General features: G+C 45.0%; 1 protein-coding gene across 1 annotated transcript in view; it reads right to left on the reverse strand.

The window, feature by feature from the left end:
• Window positions 1-20,421, reverse strand: part of LOC136373391 (heparan-sulfate 6-O-sulfotransferase 2-like) — a 179,154-nt gene that overhangs the window by 82,310 nt on the left and 76,423 nt on the right.

Consider the following 20,421-nt stretch of genomic DNA (forward strand, 5'->3'; position numbering starts at 1 on the left):
CTGTGATCTTATTGATGACATCAGTGGGAATCTGACGCCCGTCCATCTTCCCACTTAATTCCAAGGAACTGAATTTCTCTAGCAGGTCCTTTGACTTTGCTCTTCTTGATGGCAAAACCAGCTTTCAGGAGAATCTGGAGAATCTTCTCTCCTTTTTCAAACACTTCAGCTGCAGTGTTCCCCCACACAATGATGTCATCGATGTATTGCAGATGTTCTGGAGCCTCACCTTCTTCCAATACAGTTTGGATCAATCCATGACAAATGGTAGGACTGTGCTTCACCCCTGGGGCAGCCGATTCCAAGTATACTGCACACCCCTCCAGGTGAAAGCAAACTGAGACCTGATTCTGCAGCCAGAGGAATGGAGAAAAGGCATTGGCGATGTCAATAGTGGCATACCACCTTGCTGCCTTGGCCTCCAGCTCGTACTGGAGTTCCAGCATGTCCGGCACGGCAGCACTCAGCGGTGGAGTCACTTTCATTCAAGGCCCTGTAGTCCACAGTCAATCTCCATTCTCCGTCAGATTTTCACACCGGCCAGATGGGGCTGTTAAAGGGTGAGTGGGTTTTACAGACCACCCCTTGGCTCTCCAACTCACGAATCATTTTGTGGATGGGAATCACTGCATCTCAAACTGTTCTATACTGCCGCCGATGCACTATAGACGTGGCGACTGGCACCTGTTGATCTTCCACCTTCAACAATCCCACAGCAGATGGGTCATCCGATAGTCCAGACAGGGTGTTCAGTTGCTTAACACCCTCTGTTTCTACAGATGCTATTCCAAATGCCATCTGAATCCCTTTGGGTCTTTGAAATACCCATTCCGAAGAAATCTATGCCCAGAATACACGGGGCCTCTGGGCCGGTCACAATCAGGGTCTCTGCCAGTCCTTTCCAGTCAGGCCCACCTCAGCCTCTAACAAAGTCAACTCTTGTATTCCCCCTGTCACACCGGCAATGGAAATTGGTTCTGCCCCCACATGTTCCGATGGCACCAAAGTACATTGCGATCCAGTGTCCACCAAAGCCTCATGTCTCTGTGGCGCCGATGTGCCAGGCCATCGAATCCACACAGTCCAAAAGACACGATTCTCCCCAACCTCTACCTGGCTAGAGGCAGGGCCCCTCTAAGCCTGATTATCTTTCTTTCCTTGGACATATGTCCTAGAGGTTCCCTCCAGGGGATCAGACATATCATCATCGTCCCGGCTGCAGACAACTGGTGCTGCTCTCTGTTTAGGAGGACTTCCTCTTTGAATCCTACCTTCTTTCAATTTACGCACCCGTTGTGCCAGAGCAGCAGTGGGTTTTCCATCCCACCTCCTCATGTCCTCCCCAGCTTCACGCAAGAAGACTCACAACTCGGTTCTCGGATGTGCGCCTTCTCTCCCCAACACAGGTACGCCCGCGTTGAACACCAGGGTCTCTAATTTGAATGGCCGAAATTTGGAGGAAGTCCTCCCTAATCTCTTCCCTGAGTTTTTTGTGATTTTCCTCTAATTTATCTTCCAATTTCTGCAGTCATGTTTCCACAGCTGCAATCCCGGCGTGAGTTGGGCCATGTACTGCATCAGCATATGCTCGAAGCTTCCTTGCCATATCGAGCACGATTTCGTGTGTCTCCTCCCGCTTCATTATTGCTAGAGCAGAAGCGTATTCAGATGGTCCAAGTCGTACAAGTTTTCGCCACATCACGGGGTGTACATGGTACCAAATCTGGGTTTTAGTGTTTAGGTCATCTGAGAAGATAATCTCTGCCACTGCCATTTCTCTCAAGCGTTGAATCCCTTGTTCTATGGTCTTCCACTGGGTCTGCTGCATGTAGAGATCTCTGCACACAGGTATCTTTGTGCCACACTTCCCAGGACTCGTTCCCAGAGACTGCAAGGGGTAGCCACCCTCATCATTCCTTGGTCAATAACTGGATCATGTGACAGGGAGCCCAAATGCCTTGCTTCAGTGCCATCCAGAATTGTAGCTTCGCCTGCAGCATCCCAGAGACGGACTAACCAACTAATTATAGACTCATCTGGTCGTCGGGTGTAATCCTTTCTCAAACCTCAGAGGTCCTTCAGGGAAAAAGAATCAATAGTGGGTCCTGATCTTGTGCCAGCTGGTTGGACATTTGATCTTAGGCCAGTTGATCCGGCTCCCAATCGGGTGTCAGTTAGTTCGGCTTCTGATTTTATGTCAGTTTGTCCAGCTTCTGATTGGGTGTCCTCGGGAGGCCTTGAGGGCCCTTCACCTTCATCATCATCATCCTCTACTGGTCGATCAGTCTTTCGTGCTCTCTTTGCCCCGGCGACATACAGTGTCTTAGACTCCCTGTCTGGTTTAGCTGTTGGCCCGGAGCCCAGGATATTAGCTGCAGCCTGAGTGACTGGGGTGGTAACTAGCTTATCTCCCTGTTCCCTTTCTTTTATCTGTTGTTCCTCAGTATCTAGCAGAGTACGGTAAACATATGCCAGGGCCAAGCTCACAGTAATAATCCTTTTCTCCTTAGTATTACCACAGCACTTCTCTTTCAAATACTTTGCCACCTCAGCTGGGTTCTGAATTTGTTCAGATGGGAAGTCCCAGACTACAGGATCAGAAAATTCCTTTAAAATTTGGCCTATATCTTCCCATTTCCCACTCCAATCAAGATTCCTCTTTGTGGGCTTTACCCCTAAATCAGGAGTCTCATTAGTCCTTTTAGAAATCTCAGCTTTCATTTTATATAAACTGCAGACAGTATAGAAAAGACTTACTAGATTAAATGCCAGAAAGATGGTCTGTTTAACACTCAGGGGAAACTGAACATTTTCTAATAGAGATGTAAAAAATTCAAAGGTGAAGAGGGAAGACAGAGGCTGAAAAAACTCTTCCCCTGCTTCTCTCCTAACCAACTGAATGCACCACCATAACAACGAACTATACACTTCTGGAACAGATTTAAGCATCTTAACAGCCCTCCTATAAAGCATCACAAGCAAGCCCAGCCCAATGAATATTCTGGTTAGTGCCCCACGGCCCCAAAAACTATGTATTAGTAGCAATACCAGAGCTTTTTCTATGTAAGGGAATAACCCTAGGTACCACAGAGGTATTAAGACCTCAAAAACCCCTGGGGACCAGAAATATTGGCAGGCTTTCACCCCGAATGACATTATGAATCCAGAAAAAAACATCCCAATACACCCACAATACAACTAGAACCACCAATATTATTATTAAGGTTTTTCCACTTTCTCTGGCCCTTTCCCGGCCAATGCACCAAGAAATGTCCTGGTTTGGAGTAAATTAGGGAAGAACCTCCAAAAGGAGTCCCCTAAACCAAACCTCCACCACCCCTTCCCGCCCCCAGCCCTGGGTTCGGGAAGGAAAATACCTCGGAGGAAAGTGGAAAAACCGTTTTATTGACAAAAATACACTCCCCAACACCGAATAGTGGGAAAAGACGGGTTACTGTGACGATGGGGAGGGTGCTGACATGTCTCTGTCTGGCCCGGGTCTTCTCCAACTTCTCAGGTCAGGTCAGGTCCAGAGCCGGTTCAAACCTTGGCGGGGGGGGGGGGGGGGGGGGGGGGAGAGAAAGGAAGGAGGGAAAAAAAAAAAACAAACAGAAGCAGCGGGGGGGGGGGGGGGGGGGGGGGGGGGAAGAAAAACGGCAGCAGGGGCAGCCGGAGAGCAGAGCGAAGCAAAGCGAAGTGAAGAAGGCTAGCTGAAGCAAGAGCCGAAAGCAGCCAAGAAGGAAAAAAGGAGGCAGGAACTGCAGGCTCCCGCCCAAGAGGGCGGGATTCAGCTGTGAGACATAACAACATATCCAAGATATGGGATGGATATATGGGATAGGAGGCAGCTCAACCCAGAACAACCTTGAATTATCTGTGTTTAACAGAAGGAAGAGAAGAACCCGCGGTAGTGATACATCATCAAGCAGTTACAGAGGGGAGACCGCAGGCACTTCCAGGGCTTTATGTTTATTATAAGAATATGCAGACAGGTGAATGGCAAGGACCTAGTCCTGTGTTATTTAATGGTCACGGTTATATGTGTGTCTCCACAGGATCCAGATCTGTTTGGGTACCAAGTCGATTCACCCGTGCATGTCCTCGGTCCGAAATACCACGAAGTGCTGTCAACAACGTTGACATCCACGATTTATCTGACATGCTCTGTGATGCCTCTGGCACTGATGAGAGTTAATTTTGCAATGCATAATAATTACAAAGTAGCTATATAAATATAGTGATAGAGTTAAGTTATATAGAGTTAAGTTATATAGAGTTATAAGTATATAATATAAATTATAACTTGGCCAAGTTATACCCGTTAAGTAAGTTAAATAAGTTACATAAGTTACATTAAGTTACGATAAGCTAAGTTATAGATAATATTTAAGTTATATTTATACTTGGAGACAACCCAAGGACCTGAAAATGTTGGCATGGATGTTCTGGGTCAAGGTATACGTTATAAATAGTGTTTTAGCGCAGACTGTTTTTGCACTGCTTAACATTGACCGACGACAAAACATGTGGGTCACCTGGGCCAACCAAACTGGCCAAGATTCTTTCTGTTTGTCATTGGCTACCCCATCGAATCCATTTCATACTTGTTTGATCGCAGTGCCAGTGGAGTCCATGACAGACTTTAAGGCTTGGACTCCAGCACAAATTTTTCAAAATATAGATGATGCCTGGAACACATGGTGCATGAGACCTCTCATGCACCTCTCTCCCCATAAACGTTATGAAGATTGGTGCAAGAAGCACAACATTTCAAGGAATGCTTTAGGGGCACAAGCTGCTCTAGTTGCACAAAATTTAAAAACTGCAGGTACTGAGCCACAGGAACTTGACCTCCTTGGTTCTGTGCCCAGCAAGTACTGTTTATTTTTTGGACACTCTATTGAGACACATCTAAAAAATAGTAGTTCCTGGGTTTCTCCCAAGTCCTCACTATACTACAATTATCCGGAATATTGCAACAATTGGACTCAGTCTGTAAACCCGATAACGCATGTTCCAAAGCAATTGCCACCAGGGATCTTTCTTATTTGTGGAGATCGAGCCTGGTCTGCACTCCCAAGGGGAGCTGCAGGGGGTCCGTGCTATTTTGGCAAGTTAACACTGTTCGCCCCATCCATCCATCAAATTCTTGGATTGTCTCAATCAACCCGACGAACCAAACGTAGTGTGTCCCAGCTAGGTCCTGAATGCATAGATAAAGTAATATTATGGGGACATCCTGCTGTAATTCTGTCTTCCTTTTTTGCCCCAGGAGTTGCCTCAGCACAAGCTCTCACACAATTGCGAACCTTAGCCTGTTGGACCAAAAAGCAAATAAACATAACAACTAACATCTTAAGTGAACTCGCTGCAGACGTTGATAGTGTTCGTCACTCAGTTATTCAAAACAGAGCTGCCATTGACTTCCTTCTTCTTTCCCAAGGGCATGGGTTTGAAGAATTTGAGGGCATGTGTTGCATGAATTTGTCAGACCATTCGCAGTCCATCTATAAGCAACTTGCACAACTGAAGAACAATCTGAAGAAGTTTATGGTTGTCAACACTCCTTTTGACCAATGGTTTAATTCTTGGAGTTTGACTGGTTGGGTCAAAGACTTAGTTCGTTTTAGTATTATATGCGGTATTGCAATTATAGTTGTTTTACTATGTGTGCCTTGCCTGTTACGCTGCATGCAAAAATTACTGAGTCGTGCCTTTAACTCAGTCTGGATTGCTCAAAAAAAAAAAAGGGGGAGGTGTAGCAGAGTTTCTGAGAAATGGAGGACATGACTTGTATTTGGAGTGAGGTGTAAGCAACTCCAGACTGGGCCTGTTAGCCTGCAGAACTGGAGGGCCTTTGTGGCGGAGCAAAAATTCAAGTTGTGGCGCAGCAAAAAATTCACCTCTCTCCCTTAAGGTGTTCCAGGTTCTAACGGGTGTTCATATGTAGTTTTATAGTGTTAATACGAAAGCCTCCTTAAGGCAGCAAATGTGTACATTTTTTAAGTGCCTTGTAATGTCAATAAAGTCACAAGAGAATAAATATGAAGAGAAAAACAATAAACGCCAGTGTGGCATGAAACACGGCCTTGGTGTGGATGTCGTAGCTCAGCCCAACCTCTAGAAAGGGACCCCAGCTTTAGGGAGGGTGCGACGCGTCTGTTGCAAGCCCGGAACTTCTCCAACTTCTCAGGTCAGGTCAGGTCCGGAGCCGGTTCAAACCTTGGGGGGGGGGGAAGAAGGAGGGAAAAAAACCAAACAGAAGCAGCGGGAAAAAAAAAACGGCGGCAGGGGCAGCCGGAGAGCAAAGCAAAGCGAAGCAAAGGCAAAGGCAGCCAAGCTAGCAAAGAAGAACCGAAACAGGAAAGAAAAGAAAACAAAAACCCTGCAGGCACCCGCCCAAGAGGGAGGGGGCAGCTGCGAGACATAACAATGTATCCAAGATATGGGATGGATATATGGGATAGGAGGCAGGTCAACCCAGAATAGGGGTTAAATTTAAAATGATTTCTGCAGCTGCAAAGCTGGGGAATAGAACCTCAGCTTCACTGCAACCAGGATGTTGCTTTCATGCTATTGTTTTAACCAAATCAAGTATAACTTTGCCTGGGTAATCAGGGGGGAGGGAGGATTAGGACGACTTGTACTTAGGCCTATGTATCTTAGAAATAAAGCTATTCTCTACTAGATTGGGTGAAACTGTACCTAATCATCATATGATAGATTATATAATTATAACGATTGTTGGTAGCTGAATGTGATTATTACCTTAAGCAGAATCGTGAGAATCACAAGGGAAGATATTTACCAAAATTCATGCTTGGGTGTATACAATAAAACAATGGGAGGGCTTAATGATTAACATAGAGTTGTATAACAAAAAAAGACTAGAATACTGTACGTCTTTTGAGCCCTTGTTGGAGTTGGATTTGGGTCTGTACCCCGACTCCCAGAGCTCTCAATAAAGCACCTCATAATCATTTTCGTGATTCTGTGTTTTCCTCGCTAACATTGGGACACACAGTCCCATCAAGGCGAGGGGTTGAGGAAGCACTGTCACAGGTTTGTGCTGTCCCCAAACGTATCCCTGTGTACCCATCAAGAGCTGACCCAAAGATGGCACTGAGCGCCACTGACTCAGCCTCCCTGGCTGCAGGGACAAGTCCCCACGTGCTGTTACTCCACCACACTCAAGAGGGGTTGGCCAGAACTTGTCGTCTGTGCATGTTTGCCAGAAACACTGTGGCTGTTGTTTTATTCTGCCACAAGGAATGCAAAGACATTTGCCACAGGCATGGCAAACATACCACTTGTCCAGCTAAAAGTACTAAATCCTGTCTCCCTTCAGGAAAAAGCAGATCCAGAATACAAATTAACCAAAGTCTACTAAGGCTCTAAACAACAAGAGCTCCCCTCTTAGCCCCAAGCTCTCCACCAGCTCCATAAGGATGTAGGAATCTTCAGAGAGATGGATCTTTATTTATAGACACAGATTAGCATACAGAACTCCACTGTACAATATGCCCCCATGAGACAGAGCCCGAGGTGTCACCAGCCACAGACAGTTAATGATTACGAGTCAAAATGAAGAATGGTCTGTTTTGAACTGAACAATTTTATTACAGTCTTTGCTACCAAGACACAGTGTCTCTGAAGACTGGCTTCAGCAAGCAAATCTCCAGGCAATCTGTCAAAGGCAATGCCAGCATATTAGTCTACAGGGTTATTCAAGTGACCTTAAAGCAACTGTATGGGCCTCTGATATTTGTGCAGGTCAAAGACTGTCTTCATACATTCTGAAGACATATAGTAGATATAAAGCATTGTGTCAAAAGAGGAACTTCTTTCTTTTTCTTACTAAAGTCTTTTAGCTCATTTAGTCACCAAGAACATGGAAAGTTGAGAAGTACCAAGACACCATGAAACTCACTTAAATGTTCATGCTTTCTATGCCCACAAAGAAGCTACTCTACTTCACAGCAAATACCTTACAGACCCCAATATCCTCTCACTCTCCAAAGCTGGTTATTTCACTTGGCTGGACACTTATTCCAGTTTCATTAGATGAATATCAGCTTCCAGAGTTAAACTGAATCTGAAACGCAACATGGAAACTAAACCTAGTGAAACAACTCCCATATATTGCCACTTTAAAAATATGCTCCTGCACAGCATTAGTATGACAGCAGCTCAGCTTCAGCTCTTCATTCTCAATTCAAGGGCATTTATTTAATGTCTGTCAGTTGCTTGGGTCAGTCTGTATCCACCCATACTAACAGATTTCTGCACAGCACAAAGTAGTGGTTTTCTCCTAAACTGTCAGCCTAACCTGGGCAGCAGCTATACTCAGGTAGGCAACAAAGCCATGAGCCTGCTCACCAAGAGCTCTTCCCACCTGTCAACAGATGCTTGCAACACCATGATGAATATCAAACAACCAACTTGCATACCAATGTGCAGCCAAGCAGATGCTTTTTGCCTTTCTAATAAAACAGCTAACAAAAACAGTTTATTTCTTTCTGGATCTGATGGCAAACAACAGTGAGTACTCCAAATATGCAGCTTTCTACATAACACACCCACTCTCTTGTCATAATACTTCAGTAGAAAAAGAATCACTTTAAGCAGAAGAATAACCATGTTAACTGAAAGTCTTGCAGTTCAGGCCTAATCCCAAGCACTGACCCATGCAGGTGAGAGAACATGCACATGCAAAGGCTGGGATCTGTCCCATAGCTGAGATCATAGCAAGTGCATCCTCAATTGTGGGTAAGGTAACATCCCAGTGGCATTCCCCACAGCAGTGAGGCATGAGAGCAACCTTCATCCTCCCAAGGAACCGACAGAGAGGGTACAAGCATGACTTATTCCCAAAAGGGAAATTTGTGCAACTAACCTATCCTGCAAAAGCACTCACATATCTGCCTCTTTCTAGCTACAATTACCTGGCATTCGGTATTTTGAGAAAAGCAGGACTGCAATTAGAGCTCAGAGCCTGGAAAGGCTGTTGGATGGACTCTGCAGAAAGGATCTACTTGGATGCACGGGTTTCTGACTTAACCAGCACACAAAATAATGAACCATCAGCCATAAGAAATACACTGTTGTTTTGTTTCTGCTGTTCCCAACTGGTACACTCTCCTGCTTCAGCTACCTGCCATATTCAGAAAAGCAGATGGCATCATTTAAACAAAATTAAAATAGATAAGAGCATGCTAATTTTTTATGCCTTATGATGATCATATTTATGATTTTGATTCGAAAGTGCACAAACGATACCAGATCCAAGGTAGTATAAAGTGTGTCATGGGAAAAGGATTAACAAACATCCTTCCACTCCTACAGCAAATGCAGATTCCACAAAGGTTTTGCAAACCTATAGTTTAAATATTAATGTGACTGAGGTTGGCCACAGTTAGGGAGAAGTGAATTGAGGGCACATGCATTTATGTACAATTATGTGCACACAGCAGGGAAAAGTGTGCAACACAAACATACACTGGGCTGCATCACAAAATTCTGGGGCTAAGCTGCCTTGCAAAAGTCACAGACACTTAGAGGTGAGTGAATATTAAAAGCACATTTAAAAAAAAAATAATTAGTTGGAACTGTTTTACCAACACAGCAGTCAGCACTGTAGGAAGTAAATAGATGGACAGATTGTGCCACTTTCACCCCTTCAATATCCTGAAAAACAGAAGAGAGGCAAGGGTAGGTAGGGGAGGAAAGCCTCAAGAGAGAAACCTCTCCAGTTCAGACAAGAAGTTCATCCCTTTCCAAACTTGCCTTATCTGTAACACCAGTGCCACCAAAGGTGGGTTTTCATGGCTGTGTGCACCTGGTGCTCAGACTGCAGACATCTACCCCACACCAGGAGCCACAAGGGATTTTTATGGCCCTGCAATCCTGCTCCATGCCTCATTGAATGGGCACCTGCAGCCTGTGGAAAGGCTCTGTGTGTGTTTGTTTTTCCAATAACAGGGAAGTGGAGAAAGGAAAAGATTCAAAGTCATTGCAAAGGTACATCTGAGAATGATGCTTTGTGCAGAGATGATGTGATATGTAGAAAGCAGCTGAACTAATTTTTGAAAGCAATTTTCTTCCTCCTAAAGGCTCTGCTGCCATCCTGGCAAAGTGTACCCTTGTCAGTCAGTGTCTAACCTTGTCAAGGGGAAGAAAAAGCTGGGATATGACAGGTTTGACAACTTGTTGGATGCCTAGTGTTCTGCTCTCCTCCTGATCTGATCACTATTGAACATTAAACCATTGTTCCTCCACACAGGAGCGAAACTTGATGCTTGCAAGCCTCAGCCAAGAAAGATAGTGAGGCTGCCAAGATCCTTGCTTTGTGCCTTCCTTGCATGTTCTAAACTCTTCACTTTCATATAACAGGTTTTTTTCAGCTGCTTATGTGCCTCCGCATGATTGGGGTATTGTTTTAAGAATGCTTTTTTAGTACAAAACAAGGATTCTCCTTTTATATTTTTAAAATTGTTTCTATCTTAAAAGAAATAGAGACCACTTTATTTTTTCCTGGGAGCCAGGGACATATTTTATTCAAAATTCTTAATTAAAACCTATTGACACGCGGAAAAACTCTAAAACTCAGAGACAAAGTGAGTTTTAAAGTAGGTATGTAATTTATTCAGCGCTGGACGGGATGCAGGGTAGTTCCTCAAAGGCACCCGTGCCCCTCACTCACTTCCATTCTCTTTTATCCTCTAGAATGTTACATATGCATTAAATTTCACAATACACTTATGCATATTCATTCCTTGGCTCCTCCTCTCTCCGCTTCATATGTTAATTGTCTTATCAGTCCTTTACGCCTGCGCAGGTGTCTCTGGTGGTCGTCCTGGGGGTCTCAGAGATGAAGAAGGATAGTCTTCCTCGGAGATGAACTTCTGACCTTGCTGTCTTGCGCATGCCCACTAATCCTCTGGTCATATTTCAAGCTTTGAAGCCAGGGTTATCTGGTCCTTGGTGCTTGAGGCACCTGCCAGTTCTAGTGTCCTTGGTAATCCTGCCTTCCTGTCTTTTATCTTTATCAGACACCTACACTCTACCCCCTGCTGTTACACACCATCTGAATGCCTATCCTTTAATTAGTATTTGAGTTTTAATATCCTCTAGTTTCTAACCCCATATTTCAGTCCCCCCTTTTCAATAAGGCAGTAAATTTTTTTACTCAATATGAATTCTAGTCTTTATGATATGTGTCTCTTAGTGCCTTGCCATGTACTTGGGATAAAGAGGTTAATATTACTACTCGTTGTAACAGTTTCCAGTTCCAAATAAGCATTACAAAAGACAGGACAAAACTTACACCAACCAATATTAATAAGATAATAATGGGGTGACTCATTGTATTTAGGATCTCAGTCGCAGTGGGTGACCATCCAAAGAGTGAGTCTCACTTATTGTAACTTGCATCTTGTTTCACTCTTTGCAGGACCTTATTTATTTCTCTTGTGTCACGATGGACAGTAATTAAAGTTTGCTTTCTAGTTTTCTGAATACCTTTCAGAATTTTGGCAAGGTCCTGATGATCAATTAATTGTTTTACTAAAGTGAGATTCATCCCAATAGGTGTGGGTGATAAGTTATGATATATTGTATTGTCAGACTTGACTAGTTGGTGGGAAACAACTGGTGCTAAATACAGGAAGTCCCACCCTAAAATCTTAACGAAGTTACAAATACAGTGGTTAGAATGATCCTTGTTAAACAAAGTTACATTATCTTTGTCTATTTTTATAAAAGCACAGGCAGTCCTTAAACATACACAACTCTGACCAATATAGACAAGTACAGTTCTTTGACTGGTGTTTGAATGAACCTCAAAATGGCAAACACCCTGTTCAGTATCAAGACATATATCTCGAGCATTGATTGTGTTACTCTCACAAATGAACCCTTGTTGTTCCCGGGAAATGCAAGATTCCAGATTCACAGTTTGCCATTTTTCACCCACTCTCCGTGCCCATGTTCTGTGTTCTGAAGGGTAGAGCACTGATCTCTCATGATTCAGTCCTAATGCTATAATGGGATGAATAACATAAACTGTTGCATTGCGGATGGTGAGCACAAAAGCAAGTAGCTGTGTTAATGGTTGGATCATAGGTGAAGTTTACCAGGGTCCACCAGGACTGAAATTTCTTTTCAAAATCAGTAGCATTGTCCCAGACAGCTTTTCGAATCTCAATTGGAAAGGTTCCTTTGCTTCCTTCTCTTATAACCCAGGCAGCTGTTGACTGCAACCACAATTGTGCGTGTATACAGCTGAAAGCTAAGGACGTATTACTGTGAGCCATACCAAGTGCATCTATGATTAATCTATGGTCTTGGTTCTCTGCTTCTTCTCAACTTGGCAACACTTTTGAAACCTGCCACTGACTAGTTCCCAATGCCCACAAAGATGATTGTAAAGGTTGTTTTAATTTAGTTAGATTACTTGTTGCAGTGGCCAATTTGTTTATTAATATTTCCGAATCGATTCCATTCAGAACTCCTAGTCCTGTCCCTAACATTTCGGTCAGATTTCTCTGCATTCTACCCCTGGTGTATGCTTGTTTTTGCAACCATGTTGTCCAGCCCTCAAAGGATGTTTTTAGGAAGGAAGAGCAGGCTGGCTGGACTTCAGAGATGTTAGTTTGCATCAATAGTTCAACACGCTTGAGAGACCATTCCGGATTAGACAACAATTGTTCCTGACTCATGTTCCTTATTACATATGGGCCTATTTTATAAATTTTGGGTCCAAACCTGGGTGGCATGATCTGGGTTTGGGCTGGAGTGCTAGTGTCGGCTGTAATGGGTTTAGTTGTGGCATTTATTCTAAATTTGAAGGAGAGCCCAATTTTATCATGGGCCCAAAGGCAGACCACTTCAACAGTCTGTACTAGGGTGAAATTATACGAACAGTCCAATTCATTTGAACGACTACAAACTTCCTTGTGTTTGTCTGTGGGAGTGGATGAAGCACTAATTTGGATTGCTTTCTTATGAGTGGTTCCATTAATCAGCCGGCATCCAACCTTGATTTCCTCTCTTACAGTCTCTTGGAGTGACCACAACTTTTGTTTTTTCTGCCACTCTTGTCTTTTATATACTCGGTTTTCATGCATAACCACAGTTGATAGGTTTAGATTCTTTATATTAGAATACTTTCTCATGGATCCAGTGTACTAGGTAAAAGCTTGGGACCAGGGCTACTCAGCATCGTTCTGGCTAGAAGTATTTCTCAGTTTTTGGATTGTAATTATGATTATAAAAAAGAAAATTTTCTCAATTAAGCTCTTGCAGCTTAGGTTACAAAACATTCTTACCCACCATGCACTTATTTTGTTTGGGTGAATTTTAGTTTCCGTCCTTTATCTCTTGGTGTTACTTTCCAAGAAGTTTTAGGAGCTTTCTTTACTCGGGAGTGGTGAATCCAGGCATTCTGCTCTTGGATCTTAATTGCAGTGAAAGTGGTGAGAAGCACTTGGAATGGTCCTTCCCACTGTGGCTTCAAGGTCTTTTCTGTAAGACTTAACATAGACATAATCTCCAGGCTGTATGTCATGCACTGGCCTATCTAGCCCTCTGCTCTGAGTTTTAGTTACATGTTTTTCAATTTTTCTGAGTTGTTTATCTAAGGCTATCATATAAGCAGTCAGCCTTTTTTCTCCAATTTGGGTGGATATCCCTTTCTGTACACCATATGGTCTTCCATAAAGCATTTTAAAAGGGCTCAGCTTTTCTTTACTTCTGGGCTTAGTTCGAATCCGCAGCAATGCTAAGGGGAGGGACTGGGGCTAAGGCAAATTAGCCTCTTGCCCTAGTTTCACAATTTGTTGCTTGATCAGATGGTTCATTTTTTCAACTTGGCCACTTGACTGTGGACGGTATGGTGTGTGAAGTTCTCAGTTTATGCCCAGATGCTGACTGATCTGATGAACTATTTTTGAAATGAAATGTGGTCCCCTATCTGAAGATATTGTGGCTGGAACTCCAAAGCGTGGTATTATTTCTTGCAGCAGCACCTTGGTTACTTCCTGGGCTTTGGCAGTCCTGGTGGGGAAAGCTTCTGGCCACCCTGAAAAGGTATCTGTTAATACCAATAAATATCGATACCGCCCTTTTCTTGGTAATTCTGAAAAATCAATTTGCCACTGCTGACCAGGTCCATGACCTTTTCCAATTTGACCCAGGTTTGGTTTAGGGGTATTTTTAGGGTTAGTCTGGAGGCAAAGGTCACACTGCCGGGCCACTTGAGTGATAGTGGCATATAAGTTACTGGCAGTGATTTTTTCAATCAAGTAATTATACAAAGCGTCAATTCCCCAGTGTGTTTTCTGATGTTCTTCTCTTACTAATGGCCATAGTAAATGAGAGGGGATAACCAGTTTTCCTTCTGCTGTAACCACCCATCCCTCCTAGTTATATGTTCCCTTTTGATCCTCAATTAACATTCTGTCTTTTTTATTGTACACAGGTTTACCTTCTAGGGAGATTTGGCCATTGGGAATCAGGGCTCCTTCTACTGTCACCTCACCTTTTGCTGCTTCTTTTGCCTCTCTGTTCGCCAGCTCATTTTCTCCTTCCAATTCTGAGCTCACTTTCTGATGTGCCTTAATGTGCATGATTGCCACTTTTTCAGGCAGTTGAACTGCTTCTAGCAGCCGTATTATTTCTTGTGCATGTATAATGTTCTTCCCTTGTGAATTTAATAGTCCTCTTTCTTTCCAGATGGCTCCATGAGCATGTACTACCCCAAATGCATATCTTGAGTCTGTGTAAATATTTATCCTCTTTTCTTTTGATAGCTCTAATGCACGAGTTTGGGCAATTATTTCTGCTTTCTGTGCAGAGGTACCTGCTGGTAACGATCCTGATTCGATCAGGTCTCTGGATATGGTAACTGCATACCCAGCATGTCGTTTTCCATTCATGATGTAGCTGCTCCCATCGGTGAACCAGGTTTCTGCATCATCCAAAGGAGTGTCTTTTAGGTCTGAGCGGCTGGAGTAAGTGGCTTCAATGGTCTCCAGGCAATCATGATGAATTGGCTCTCCTTGGTTCTCGCTAAGGAAAGAAGCTGGGTTGACAGTGTTAGTTACCACTATTTCTACATCGTCTTGTTCTATCATGATAGCTTGGTATTTCAGGAATCGTTGTGGGGAAAGCCAGTGGTCTCCCTTTGTTTCCAGTACTGAGGATACTGTGTGAGACACTAGCACAGTCATTTTCTGGCCCAGGGTGAACTTAAGGGCTTCCTGAATGTTCAGCACAACTGCAGCCACTGCCCTGAGGCAACCCGGCCATTCTTTAGCTGCTGCATCCAGCTGCTTGGAGAGATAAGCAATTGTTCTTCTGTATGGGCCCAGGTCTTGTGCCAGTATTCCCAGGGCAATTCCCTGTTTCTCATGAGAGAAAAGAAAGAATGGTTTACTCACATCTGGCAGTTCTAATGCAGGGGCTGACATGAGGGCCTTTTTCAGCTGACCAAAGGCCTGTGTGGTTTCTTTTGTCCAGTGGAGGTCTTTACTCCCATTTGCAATGAGTAATGGGGTTTCACAAGTAATCCATAGTTGTAAATCTACAGTCTACACCATCCCATCATGCCCAGGAAGGTTCTCAGTTCTTTTATTGTCTGGGGTCTCGGGGTTTGGCATATTGACTCTATGCGCTCTCTTCCCAAAGTCCGTTGTCCAGCACTGATTTCATAGCTCAGGTAGATCACCTTTTGTTTTACCACTTGAGCCTTTTTCTTTGTTACTCTGTACCCCTGAAGCCACAAAAAGTTTAAGAGGCTTACCGTCCAGGCCACACATCCTTCTTCTGTGAGGGTGGCTATTAGGATGTCGTCCACATACTGCAACAGTTTCCCTTCTCCTGGTGGAGCTTCCCAGGATTCCAGGTCCTTTGCAAGTTGTTCTCCAAACAGGGTGGGGCTGTTTTTGAATCCCTGAGGCAAAACTGTCCATGTGAGCTGAGTTTTGTGTCCACTTTTAGGACTCTCCCACTCAAATGCAAAAATTCTCTGGCTGGCTTCATGGAGAGGGAGGCAAAAGAAGGCATCCTTCAAATTTAAAACGGTTAACTAAATTAGCTCAGGTGTTAGACATGTTAACAAGGTGTATGGGTTAGCCACTACAGGGTAAAGATCCTCAGTTATCTTGTTAACTGCCCGTAAATCCTGTACAACCCTATATGACCCATCAGGTTTGCAACAGGCAGGATAGGAGTGTTAAAGTCAGATTGACACTCCCTCAACAACCTTAGCTGTAAGAAATTTTCAATTATCGGGCTAATTCCTTCTCTGTCTTCCTTTCTTAGGGGGTACTGCTTGATTCTGACTGATTATTTTTCTTCCTTGAGCTTAATTTGTATTGGGAATGCATTCCTCATCCTTCCTGGTACATTGGAGGCCCATACCCCTGGAAACACTTCGTTTAGTATCTCCTCACTAATTTCTTCTTTAGCCTCAGTAGCTGTTAGTATTAAACTCAATACTTCTATGTATTTTTGATCATTTACCTCCAGAGTAACTTCCCCATTTTTAAACGAAATGGTTGCCTCTGATTTCTACAATAAATCTCTCCTTAGGAGTGATTCCGGGGAGATGTGCATTGTCCTGGTTTGGAGTAAATTAGGGAAGAACCTCCAAAAGGAGTCCCCTAAACCAAACCTCCACCACCCCTTCCCCCCCCCAAGCCCTGGGTTCGGGAAGGAAAATACCTCGGAGGAAAGTGGAAAAACCGTTTTATTGACAAAAATACACTCCCCAACACCGAATAGTGGGAAAAGACGGGTTACTGTGATGATGGGGAGGGTGCTGACGCATCTCTGTCTGGCCTGGGACTTCTCCAACTTCTCAGGTCAGGTCAGGTCCGGAGCCGGTTCAAACCTTGGGGAGGGGGAGGGGGAGAGAAAGGAAGGAGGGAAAAAAAAAACCAAACAGAAGCAGCGGGGGGGAAAGAAAAACGGCAGCAGGGGCAGCCGGAGAGCAGAGCGAAGCAAAGCGAAGCGAAGAAGGCAAAAGCAGCCGAGCCAGCTGAAGCAAGCGCTGAAAGCAGCCAAGAAAGAAAAAGGAGGCAGGAACTGCAGGCTCCCGCCCAAGAGGGCGGGATTCAGCTGCGAGACATAACAACATATCCAAGATATGGGATGGATATATGGGATAGGAGGCAGCTCAACCCAGAACATTCCACCCCTTATCCCATATATCCATCCAATTAAAACTTTCATCTCACTTACTCAGACCTTTAGCACTTACACATTTCCATCCGTCTTACTTGCTCAGACCTTTGACACTTACACATTTCCTTCTGTTTCATGTTTAACTGATCTAACACGCAGACAATGGTAGTAACATTCAGCACATATCAATCTTACCCCATATTCAGATCTCCCTGAGGTACACATCGCATTGTTCCATCTTTCTGCATTATCCACCATGTACAACCCGGTCCTTGAGCAGAGACAACTCCACGGATGGGTTTGCCCGTACTCGAGTCAGGGTTGATCCATACTGTCTTTCCCAACAAACCTCTAACATGGGCCACTGGGACTTTATCTCCATCTACTACATTAAGGTGCTGGGACTGAGCAGGACCCGCTCGGTTGGTGGAACCTCGAGTGTTAACTAACCAGGTGGCTTTTGCTAAATGCTGCTCCCAGTTTTTTAAGGACCCTCCACCCAACGCCTTCAGGGTGGTTTTTAACAGCCCATTGTACCTCTCCACTTTACCCGCGGCTGGTGCATGGTAGGGGATATGATATACCCATTCAATGCCATGTTCCCTAACCCAGGTTTTAATAAGATTATTTTTGAAATGAGTCCCATTGTCTGACTCAATTCTCTCGGGAGTGCCGTGCCTCCAAAGGACCTGCTTTTCAAGGCCCAGGATGGTGTTGCGGACTGTAGCATGAGACACAGGATAGGTTTCCAACCATCCTGTGGTGGCTTCTACCATGGTCAGCACATGACGCTTGCCTTGGCGGGTTTGAGGCAGTGTGATGTAATCAATCTGCCAGGCCTCCCCATACTTATATTTAGACCACCGCCCTCCATACCAGAGAGGCTTCATCCGCTTGGCTTGCTTAATGGCAGCGCATATTTCACAGTCACTGATAACTTGAGAGATGCTGTCCATGGTTAAATCCACCCCTCGGTCTCGTGCCCACTTATAGGTGGCATCTCTACCTTGGTGACCTGAGGCATCATGGGCCCATCGTGCTAGAAATAACTCTCCCTTGTGCTCCCAGTCAAGATCTATCTTCAACTCCCCTATCTTTGCAGCTTGATCTACCCGCTGATTATTTTGCTGCTCCTCATTAGCTCTACTCTTGGGGACATGGGCATCTACATGGCGAATCTTCACAGGTAGGGTTTCTAACCGGGCAGCGATATCTTTCCACTCTTCAGCAGCCCAAATTGGTTTACCTCTACGCTGCCAGTTCGCCTCTTTCCATTTCTTCAGCCATCCCCACAGAGCATTGGCTACCATCCAAGAATCAGTGTATAGATAGAGCCTTGGCCACTTCTCTCTCTCTGCAATATCTAGGGCCAGTTGAATGGCTTTAAGTTCAGCAAATTGACTGGATCCACCCTGTCCCTCAGCGACCCCTACGACCTGTCGTGTGGGGCTCCATACAGCTGCCTTCCACCTCCGACCCATCCCTACGACACGGCAGGAACCGTCGGTGAATAAAGCGTAACATATTTCCTCTGCTGGCAACTGGTCGTATGGCGGAGCTTCCTCAACCCGGGTCACTGGTTCTTGTTCTTCATCTGCAACACTGAAACTTTCACCTTCGGGCCAGTTTGTAATTACTTCCAAAATTCCAGGGCGATTCAATTTCCCAACTTGAGCGCGTTGTACAATGAGGGCAATCCACTTGCTCCAGGTAGCACTGGTGGCATGGTGGGTGGAGGGAACCTTTCCTCTAAACATCCACCCTAGCACTGGTAGTCGGGGTACCAGGAGGAGTTGTGCTTCCATACCTATAACCTCTGAGGCGGCCCGAACCCCTTCATAGGCTGCTAGAATTTCCTTTTCTGTTGGAGTATAGCTGGCTTCCGACCCTCGGTAACTTCGACTCCAGAATCCCAGTGGTCGGCCTCGAGTCTCCCCAGGCACCTTCTGCCAAAGGCTCCAGGACAGACCATGGCTCCCGGCTGCAGAATAGAGCACGTTCTTCACGTCTGGTCCCGTCCTGACTGGGCCAAGTGCTACCGCGTGAGCAATCTCCTGTTTAATCTGAGTAAAAGCGTGTTGCTGCTCAGGGCCCCACTGGAAAGTGTTTTTCTTGCGAGTTACCAGGTGGAGAGGGCTTACAATCTGACTATATTCTGGAATATGCATCCTCCAAAAACCTATGACACCTAGGAAAGCTTGTGTCTCCTTCTTGTTAGTTGGTGGAGACATCACTGTGATCTTATTGATGACATCAGTGGGAATCTGACGCCGTCCATCTTCCCACTTAATTCCCAGGAACTGAATTTCTCTAGCAGGTCCTTGACTTTGCTCTTCTTGATGGCAAAACCAGCTTCAGGAGAATCTGGAGAATCTTCTCTCCTTTTTCAAACACTTCAGCTGCAGTGTTCCCCCACACAATGATGTCATCGATGTATTGCAGATGTTCTGGAGCCTCACCTTCTTCCAATACAGTTTGGATCAATCCATGACAAATGGTAGGACTGTGCTTCCACCCCTGGGGCAGTCGATTCCAAGTATACTGCACACCCCTCCAGGTGAAAGCAAACTGAGGCCTGCATTCTGCAACCAGAGGAATGGAGAAAAAGGCATTGGCGATGTCAATAGTGGCATACCACCTTGCTGCCTTGGACTCCAGCTCATACTGGAGTTCCAGCATGTCCGGCATGGCAGCACTCAGCGGTGGAGTCACTTCATTCAAGGCCCTGTAGTCCACAGTCAACCTCCATTCTCCATCCGACTTGCGCACAGACCAGATGGGGCTGTTAAAGGGTGAGTGGGTTTTACAGACCACCCCTTGGCTCTCCAACTCACGAATCATTTTGTGGATGGGAATCACTGCATCTCAAACTGTTCTATACTGCCGCCGATGCACTATAGAAGTGGCGACTGGCACCTGCTGATCTTCCACCTTCAACAATCCCACAGCAGATGGGTCATCCGATAGTCCAGACAGGGTGTTCAGTTGCTTAACACCCTCTGTTTCTACAGATGCTATTCCAAATGCCCATCTGAATCCCTTTGGGTCTTTGAAATACCCATTCCGAAGAAAATCTATGCCCAGAATACACGGGGCCTCTGGGCCGGTCACAATCAGGTGTCTCTGCCAGTCCTTTCCAGTCAGGCTCACCTCAGCCTCCAACAAAGTCAACTCTTGTACTCCCCCTGTCACCCCGGCAATGGAAATTGGTTCTGCCCCCACATGTTCCGATGG

The sequence above is a fragment of the Sylvia atricapilla genome, chromosome W (assembly GCF_009819655.1).
Source record: "Sylvia atricapilla isolate bSylAtr1 chromosome W, bSylAtr1.pri, whole genome shotgun sequence".
NCBI lineage: Eukaryota > Metazoa > Chordata > Aves > Passeriformes > Sylviidae > Sylvia > Sylvia atricapilla.